The sequence below is a fragment of the Antechinus flavipes genome, chromosome 4 (genome assembly GCF_016432865.1).
Source record: "Antechinus flavipes isolate AdamAnt ecotype Samford, QLD, Australia chromosome 4, AdamAnt_v2, whole genome shotgun sequence".
Taxonomy (NCBI): Eukaryota; Metazoa; Chordata; class Mammalia; order Dasyuromorphia; family Dasyuridae; genus Antechinus; species Antechinus flavipes.
Genome location: NC_067401.1, coordinates 433847318 through 433855944, shown reverse-complemented (window position 1 = coordinate 433855944; position 8627 = coordinate 433847318). Strand labels below are relative to the sequence as shown.

The 8627-nt window shown below is 36.6% G+C and overlaps 1 pseudogene; it reads left to right on the top strand.

Moving 5' to 3' along the window:
• Positions 1-2105: 2105 nt before the first annotated feature.
• LOC127561649 (ras-related protein Rap-1b-like) overlaps positions 2106-8627 on the top strand; it is a 19546-nt pseudogene continuing 13024 nt past the window's right edge.

The following is an 8627-nucleotide window of genomic DNA, read 5'->3' as shown; positions in this document are numbered from 1 at the left end:
TTCTGCTCCAGCCTTTTACTTTTACTCTGTATGTATCTCCCTGTTTTAAATGTGTTTCTTGTAAACAACATATTGTACGGTTCTGACTTTTGATCCAGTCTGCTTTCAGCCTCCTCTTTATGGTAGAGTTCATCCCATTCAAATTTACAATTAAAATGACTAATTCTGTATTTCCTGCCATCCTAATATCCCCAGATTATACTTCTCTTTTTCTTGCCCCTCTTCCCCCCTTCCCTAGTATTAAACTTATTGGTCCCACTTGCATCATGCAGCTCTCCCTCTTTAGGATCCATCCCTCCTCCCTTTGAATCCCTTCCTCTTTCTTGTACCCTTCCCTTATTACTCTTTTTCCTTTTCCCTTCTCCTCTGCCACTTTTTAATGAGGTGAGAGAAGATTATCTATAAAACAAATATGTCAATTGTTTCCTCTTTGAGCCAACTCTGATGAGAGTAGGATTCACACAATGTTCCTTGCTCTCTCTAAGTTCCCTCAGATATGATAGGTTTCCTTTGCCTCACCGTCACATGTAGTTTCCCTCTTTTTATTTCCCCTTTTCCCTTTTTCTGACACTATCCCCTTTCCATTTCTACTTCCTTTTTTTATGTTATATCAGTAAAATCAAATTACACATGTGGTTTTTATGTATATCCACAACAGAAATACAGTTCTCAAGAGTTCCTTTTATCTTTTTCTACTTCTCTTGAGTCCTGTTGTTAGAGATCAATTTTTTTTTTTTGTTTAAATCTGTTTTTTTCTTAGAAACAAATGGAATTCATTTGTTTCATTAAATGTTCATCTTCTTCTATGGAAAAAAATGCTCAGCTTAGTTGGGTAGTTTATTCTTGGCTGCATTCCAAGTTCTTTTGCCTTTTGGAACATCAGATTCCAGGCCCTTCGATCCTTTAATGTTGAGGTAGCCAGATCTTGCATGATCCTTATTATGGCACCTTGGTATTTAAGTTGGTTTTTTCCTGGCTGCTTGTAAAATTTTTTCTTTAGTCTGGAAATTCTGAAGTTTGGTCACAATATTCCTTGGAGTCTTTATTTTAGGGTCTTTTTTCAGAAGGTGTTCGATGAATTCTTTCAATGCCTATTTTACCTTCCAATTCTATTACTTCCACGCAGTTCTCTTTGATGATTTGCTGTAAAATAGTATCTAGGCTCTTTTTTTCATCATAATTTTTGGGTAGTCCAATAATCCTCGGGTTATCTCTCCTAGATCTATTTTCCAGGTCTGTTGTTTTTCCAAGTAAATATTTGACATTTTTTTCCAATCTTTCATTTTTTTTTTTTTTTTTTGGTTTTGCTTGACTGATTCTTGATGTCTCAATGAATCAGTCATTTCTATTTATTCAGTTCTGATTTTTAGTGAGTGATTTTCTTCATTAGCTTTTTTTTTTTTTTTTACTTCTTTTTGTATATGTTCAATTGAGTTTTTAAATGAGTTGTTTTGCTCTATGGAATTTTTTTCCATTTCACTATTTTTTTTTTTAGTGAATTATTTTCTTTTTCCAATTCACAAATTCTGTTTCCCTGAACTTCTTGAGAGTTTTTTTACCTTTTCCAATTCACATTTCAGGAAGTTGTTCCTCTCTTGCATAGCTTCTCTTTCCTTTCCCCTTTTTCTTCTAGTTCTCTTTTAAGGTTTTTAATAGTCTCTTCTAGGAGAGCCTTTTATATTGGGGACCAACAGTTGTCTGGAGACTATCTGCTATTAGTTCTTCAGGGTTGAAAAGCTGTTCTCTTTCTGTATAAAAACTATCAATTGTCCTTTTTATTTTTTTACTCATTTTGTCAAAGTCTGTAGTGTCTGCCTTCAGAGCCAGGAGGTTACCAGCTTCCTCTGCAGAGCAGTGATAAGCGTATGATTGGGTAGATATCCTGCCAGCCGGCTACAAAAAGCAGCGAGGTACTGGAGTGCTCTGAGAAAGAGTTCCCCACTGGAAAGTAACTTAGGCCTGCAGGGCTGAGGTGGGAAAGTGCTCTGCAAAGAACCTCTGCTGTGTGGGATAATGCCTGCCCTAGGGCTAGATGCTGAGCAGTGAGAGTTTCACTATCCCAAGCCAAATCCAGCCTTGGGCCTGTGGGTATTAGCAGCTGAGTAATGAATGGCCTTGTAGGGACTGGAAGTGTCTCTGCCCTGGGAAGCACAGTCCTGCTGGGGAACTTCTATTGCCCCAGGCTGAGCCCCCCCACTGTGGAGATTAGAGGCTGCCTTGGGCTGTGCCACGCTGCTGTGCAGATCTGTACCTGTCCCCACAAAAGCCTGGAACTACAGAATGTGACTGCAGGGCTGTATTATGGGTCTGCTGGAGTCACTTCCAGGTTTGAGTGGTTACAGCCAGATCTTGTTAGGTTCTGGCGTTTTTAGCATACCCTCTGTTTTAGGCTTTAATTTCTCTGCCAGTTTACTGCTTTATAATCAAGGCAGAGCAGTTAGCCTATAGCAGAGTCATCTCTATAACTTCTCTAGCCACAGAGATCACCCCCGCCACTGTCTGCTCAGGATACTAGCCTCTTGCTGCCTGTGCTAGTCTGTTCCTGGCCCCTCAGGACAAACCTTTCCTGGAAATCTTCCAGATTTTCTTCTGCTGGAAAATTGTAGTGCTTCTAATCTTCATGAATATAAGCAGTGAAGAGCTATTTTTGAGGCTGACTTTAATAGTTGGTTGTGAGGGGAATAAGAGAAGCTTAGAAAGCCGGGTGTGCCTTCTCCACCATCTTGCCTCCGCCCCCTTCAACAGGCACTATTCTCTGTTAAAATAAAAACAGAGAATAAAGAAAATAGAACCACCTTTTTTTGGTTGTTGTTCTAATAGTGTTGGGGCCTAGCCACAGAAACACATAGAGATTCACAATAACTTTTGAAGTTAATGCAAAGTTTTAGTGATCCTAACTAATGCCTACATTTTCTGTAGTGTTTGGCCAGGGGTCTATTTTTATTTCTATTTTTTCTATCAAGCAGAGAAATATCAAGAAAATTGGGCAATAATTCAGAAATAAAAATATCAGGCTGTTTGCCTTTCCTTTCAGATTTCTTCCCTTGTAAAGTGGTTGTCAATTAGTGAGAAATGTTCTCTTAAAATACTTTGTCATAGAAGAAAATGTTTTTCACCCCTACATATTACTCAACTTCACCAATGATAGTTTAGTTTTGTCTGTCTCTTAGGAGAAGTTATTTTTAAAGACCTGTTGATGTTTCTTTTATATTTGGAGGGGGTGGATGGGAATGAAATTTCTAAAAGTTTTGTGAACCTATAAATTCTTGGTTTGCTATGGATTTTGAAAATGACTTACAAGATGGGATTGACCAATATGGATGAAGAATGTACCCTCTGATTTGGTTTCTGAAGAACACCCAGGTTCTCCTTAAAGTGTAGAAAAACAGGCAATTTGGAAACCTAATAGCTGAATTTAAATTCTTGATCATAGTCAAGTCAGTCAATGACCTGTTGATAAGCATTTATTAAATGCCTACTCTGTGACATACATTGTGCTAAGTGCACATTTTCCAAAGAAAGGCAAAAGGCAGTCTTTGATTCTAAGGGATTTCCAGTCTAATGGGGAGGCTCAGAATCTAATGGATGAACCCACAGTATAATTTATGGTTTTCATTGATAAACATTCTTATTCATTGGTAAAATACTACTAAATACAATACTACTAAAATAAAAATGCCACTACTATTTACCTAATGATGAAATAAAGAACTAATTAAATAATGTATGTGATATTATATAAATTTATGAAGTATGATATAAAGATGAGCTAATAAGGCAAGTAGCTTCTCTGGATATATTTCTGTATAGGCCTCCATGAAATTAGAGTCAATTAAATAAGTCATACTACTAATGGGAACAGAGAAGTAAATGCTATTATCATGAAGATATTTATAACATTATATTGGAGAACAAAATTGAATAATTCAGAACAGAACGCAAATGCTTTCACAATGGGGAGTACAGACAAATTCTAAGGGGAAATGTGTTATTTAGTTACACCTGTGAATGTTGATTTCTTCCTCCAAGGCACTATATTGACAAACTAGGGAGGTGAATCATAGACCTTAGACTTAAGAAATCAAGAAGAAAGATCAAATTTTGTTATTTATTTTTGTTGATGTTTCTGAGTCATTTTTTTACTGTTCATAACTACATTTGGGATTCTCTTGGCAAAGATATTGGAGAGTTTTGCCATTTCCTTTTCCATTTCATTTGACAGATGAGGAAACTGTGGCAAGCAGGGTTAAGTGGCTTGTTCAGAATCACATAGCCAGTGAGTGTCTGAGAATGATTTAGTGCTCTAACCACTGAAAAACCTAGGTGCCCAACCAAAAAATAATCTACCAACCTTTCAGTCACTATCAACACTTTCTCAATGTTACCTGGCATAAAACTCAATCAATTAGTAAATATTTATTAAATGCTTACCATGTGGAAGAGGCACTGTGCTAAGCACTAGAGATACCCAAAATAAATAAATAAAAGTAAAATAATCCAATCTCTTTATAATGAAAATTACTGCAATAGCCTTCTAAAGAGGGAATTAGAGTAGGAAAAGATGTGAAGTAGAAAGGGAGCCTCCTATTCAGAAGCACTAACAAATTAATAATAATGAGGACATTTGCAATGACTGTCATAGAATCTATTAGAATATTAAGATTCAAGAGGATGCTTTAACATCAAGGACCAGTTTTTTTTTTTTTTTTTTTTTTGCTTTTTTTGTTGTTGTTGTTTGCACAAAATAGGCATTTAAAAAAAATGTTTGCTGGGGCAGCTATATGGCACAGAGGATAGAGCACCAGCCCAAAGTTAGGAGGACTTGGACTCTTAATACTTCCTAGCTGTGTGACCCTGGGCAAAGTCACTTAACTCCAATTGCCTCAGCCTAAAAAAAAATACTTGCTGATGATGTATTTGTCAGAAAACCAACCCTCAAAACAATATTAAAGGGGTTATAAGAAGATATTTATAGCAGTATTGGAATTGTAAATTGGTCTAGCTGTTCTAGATACCAATTTAGAATTATGAAACAAAAAAATTGAACTGTTTATACCCATTTTCTTACATACATTCTCTTGGATCTCAATATTTTAGTATATTCTATGACAGAGAAACAGAGATAGAGAGAGAGAAACAGAAAGACAGATAGACAAAGACAGAGAGACAGAGACAGAAACACACAGAGAGAGGCAGAGATAGAGACAGGGATAAAGAAATACACAGAATCACACACACACACACACACACACACACACACACATACACACGAGACACAGACACAAAGAGACACAAACCAAATATAGATAGATATACACACATATAGATAGACAAACACACACACATACACACACACACACAGAGAGAAGCAAGGATCATGCTGAGACTGAGAATTTGAGAAATTAAAATATTAGTTATGCCTTAGTCAGAAATAAAGAAGTTTGGAAGAGGGAAAAAGTTTGAGGAGAAATACTGAGTTTAGTTTTGGAGATGTTGAGTTTAAGATGTTTGTGAGATATCCCATTTGAATTGTTCAATCAGCATTTAGTGATGTAGGAATGAATTTCAGGGGAGAAATTGGGATAAATATATGGACCTGGAAATTATCTGCATAGATTTGAGCATTAAACCCATGAAAGCTGATAAGGTTAATGAGTTCCTTGAAAAACAGTGAAATTGCAAGAGGAAAGAAAATGAGAAAATGTAGATAGCTTTTTTCAAGTAATGTGGCTGGAGGAAAAGAGAAATCTAGGAAAGCATAGTACAATCTAAAGAAGATTCTTTAAGGATGGAGGTTACTTTTAAAGATACTAGGTAAGAAATTATCTTGGTTTTTATTATAGCTTTTTATTAACAAGTTATATGCATGGGTAATTTTACAGCATTGACAATTGCCAAACCTTTTGTTCCAATTTTTCCCCTCCTTCCCCCGACCCCCTCCCCCAGATGGCAGGTTGAACAATACATGTTAAATATGTTAAAGTATAAATTAAATACAATATAAGTATATATGTCCAAGCAGTTATTTTGCTGTACAAAAAAGAATCAGAGTTTGAAATAGTGTACAATTAGCCTGTGAAGGAAATAAAAAATGCAGGTGGACAAAAATAGAGGGATTGGGAATTCTATGTAGTGGTTCATAGTCATCTCCTGGAGTTCTTTTGCTAGGTGTAGCTGGTTCATTTCATTACTGCTCTATTGGAACTGATTTGGTTCATCTCATTGCTGAAGATGGCCACGCCCATCAGAATTGATCATCATATAGTATTGTTGTTGAAGTATACTATGATCTCCTGGTCCTGCTCCTTTCACTCAGCATCAGTTCATGTAAGTCTCTCCAGGCCCTTCTGAAATCATCCTGTTGGTCATTTCTCACAGAACAATAATATTCCATAACATCCATATACCACAAATTATTCAGCCATTCTCCAATTGCTGGACATCCACTCAGTTTCCAGTTTCTGGCCACTACAAAGAGGGCTGTCACAAACATGGTAAGAAATTATCTTAAATAGTTAGGTAGAACTAATATTTGAACTCACATCTTCTGCCTCCAAATCCACTACTATTTCTTAGAAATAAATAGTTTAAGAATGTTTTGTTGTGGCTCCAAGTTTTTGACTTCCAATGAAAAGAGCTCATGCAAAAGAAAAGTTGATGAATACAACTCAATGAGTGAGGCAGACTGTTTAAGTGACTTGCCCAGTGTCATACAGCTTGTGTGTATCTGAGGCCAGATTTGAACTTAGGAAGATGAATTTTTCTGACTCTAGGTCTGGCACTCTGTGTGCTATGATACCACTTAGCTGTGCTAGAGATGTCCATACCCTTGCCTTATTATCCACGAGTCTTCTACTTTCATATTCATGTCTCTTTGTTGATGATATTTGTCATTCCATCATTCCTTCTACTTTACAACCCCAATCTTATTCTTCATTCTCATCATGATTTTAAAACTCCCATTCCTTAATTCTTTATACTAACTACAATTTCCTGTGTTTCCCATTTTGATCCCCTGGTGAAAATCTTCAATTCTCCCACTATTCTTTATTCTTGAATCCTTTGTGTTTTTATCCTATCTTGGCCTGCCATGTTTTAGCCTTGGATTACTTTCACCATCTGCTGCCTTCATTCCTGTTCACATGCTGCTGAATTAAATTGAGGAAAATCATGAAAGAGAAAGAGAAAGCAAGGGAAAGAGGAGGGAGGGCAGAAAGATAAAGGGGAGAGAGGAGAAGAGAGGGAGACAGAGAGAGAAAGAAAGAAAAAGAAAAAGGGGAAGGAAGGAAGGAGGTAGAGAGGGAAGAAGGGAGGGGAAGAAGGGAGAACAGTTCAGTTGTGTCCTCAGTGGGGCAGCTCTACTCACCGAGGTTCTTTATCTTTCATTCTCTAAGAGGATCATGGCATCAGGGAGGTAATACAATAACATGTAAGTGAACTGGATTTAAGTCCTGAACTTGGAGTTTGGAGTTAGATAGAGCTGGTCCAAATACCACATCAGAACATGTTTCTGGGATTCTTGGAGGAGCCTCTCAAGACCTCTAAATCAGTTTCTTCATATGCAAAATGAGGATAGTAGTAGCACTTACCTTACAGGCTTGATGTAAAAAAAAAAAAAAAAAAAAAAAAAAAAAAAACAATAGAAGTAACATGTAAAGCATCTTGTAAGCTTTACTGCATAATACAAATGGAAACCAGTAGCAGCTATAATAGTGGTAATTATCTTCATAAATTTAATCAAAAATAGCTTCAGTTTCACAATCCATTGCAATAATTTTAATAGTAGTAACTTAAATGTTAAATTTGTCAAAGCTATTCTCAAAATAACATGGATGATATGGTTTGTGCAAACCCTGTCATTCCCATTTTATATGGAAGGAGACTTCTTAAGGGTCATACAGTTCATAACTTTCAGCAGGTATAAGATCCAAAGGACTTCAAGTCTTTTAGTTAATCTCACAGAATTTAATTTTCAATTTTTTTTCATTTTCAATTGATTCTCATGCTTGGGGGTAGAGGGTGAGGAGAAGAATCACCTCAAAAAGAAAACCAAACTACAACAGAGTGCTCTGTTTTAGGAGCCTGAATAAACATTGCAAGCTAGACCAGAAGGAAAATTCAGCTCTGGGTTGACAAACTATTTCAGAATTGTTCTTTTTAGTCTAGGGAAGAAGAAAGAAAAGGAGGAAAAGGGGAAAAAGGAAAGGAAAGGAAAGGAAAGGAAAGGAAAGGAAAGGAAAGGAAAGGAAAGGAAAGGAAAGGAAAGGAAAGGAAAGGAAAGGAAAGGAAAGGAAAGGAAAGGAAAGGAAAGGAAAGGAAAAGGAAAGGAAAGGAAAGGAAAGGAAAGGAAAAGGAAAGGAAAGGAAAGGAAAGGAAAAGGAAAGGAAAAGGAAAGGAAAGGAAAAGGAAAGGAAAAGGAAAGGAAAGGAAAGGAAAGGAAAAGGAAAGGAAAGGAAAGGAAAAGGAAAGGAAAGGAAAGGAAAGGAAAGGAAAGGAAAGGAAAGGAAAGGAAAGGAAAAGGAAAGGAAAGGAAAAGGAAAGGAAAAGGAAAGGAAAGGAAAGGAAAGGAAAGGAAAGGAAAGGAAAGGAAAGGAAAGGAAAGGAAAGGAAAGGAAAGGAAAGGAAAG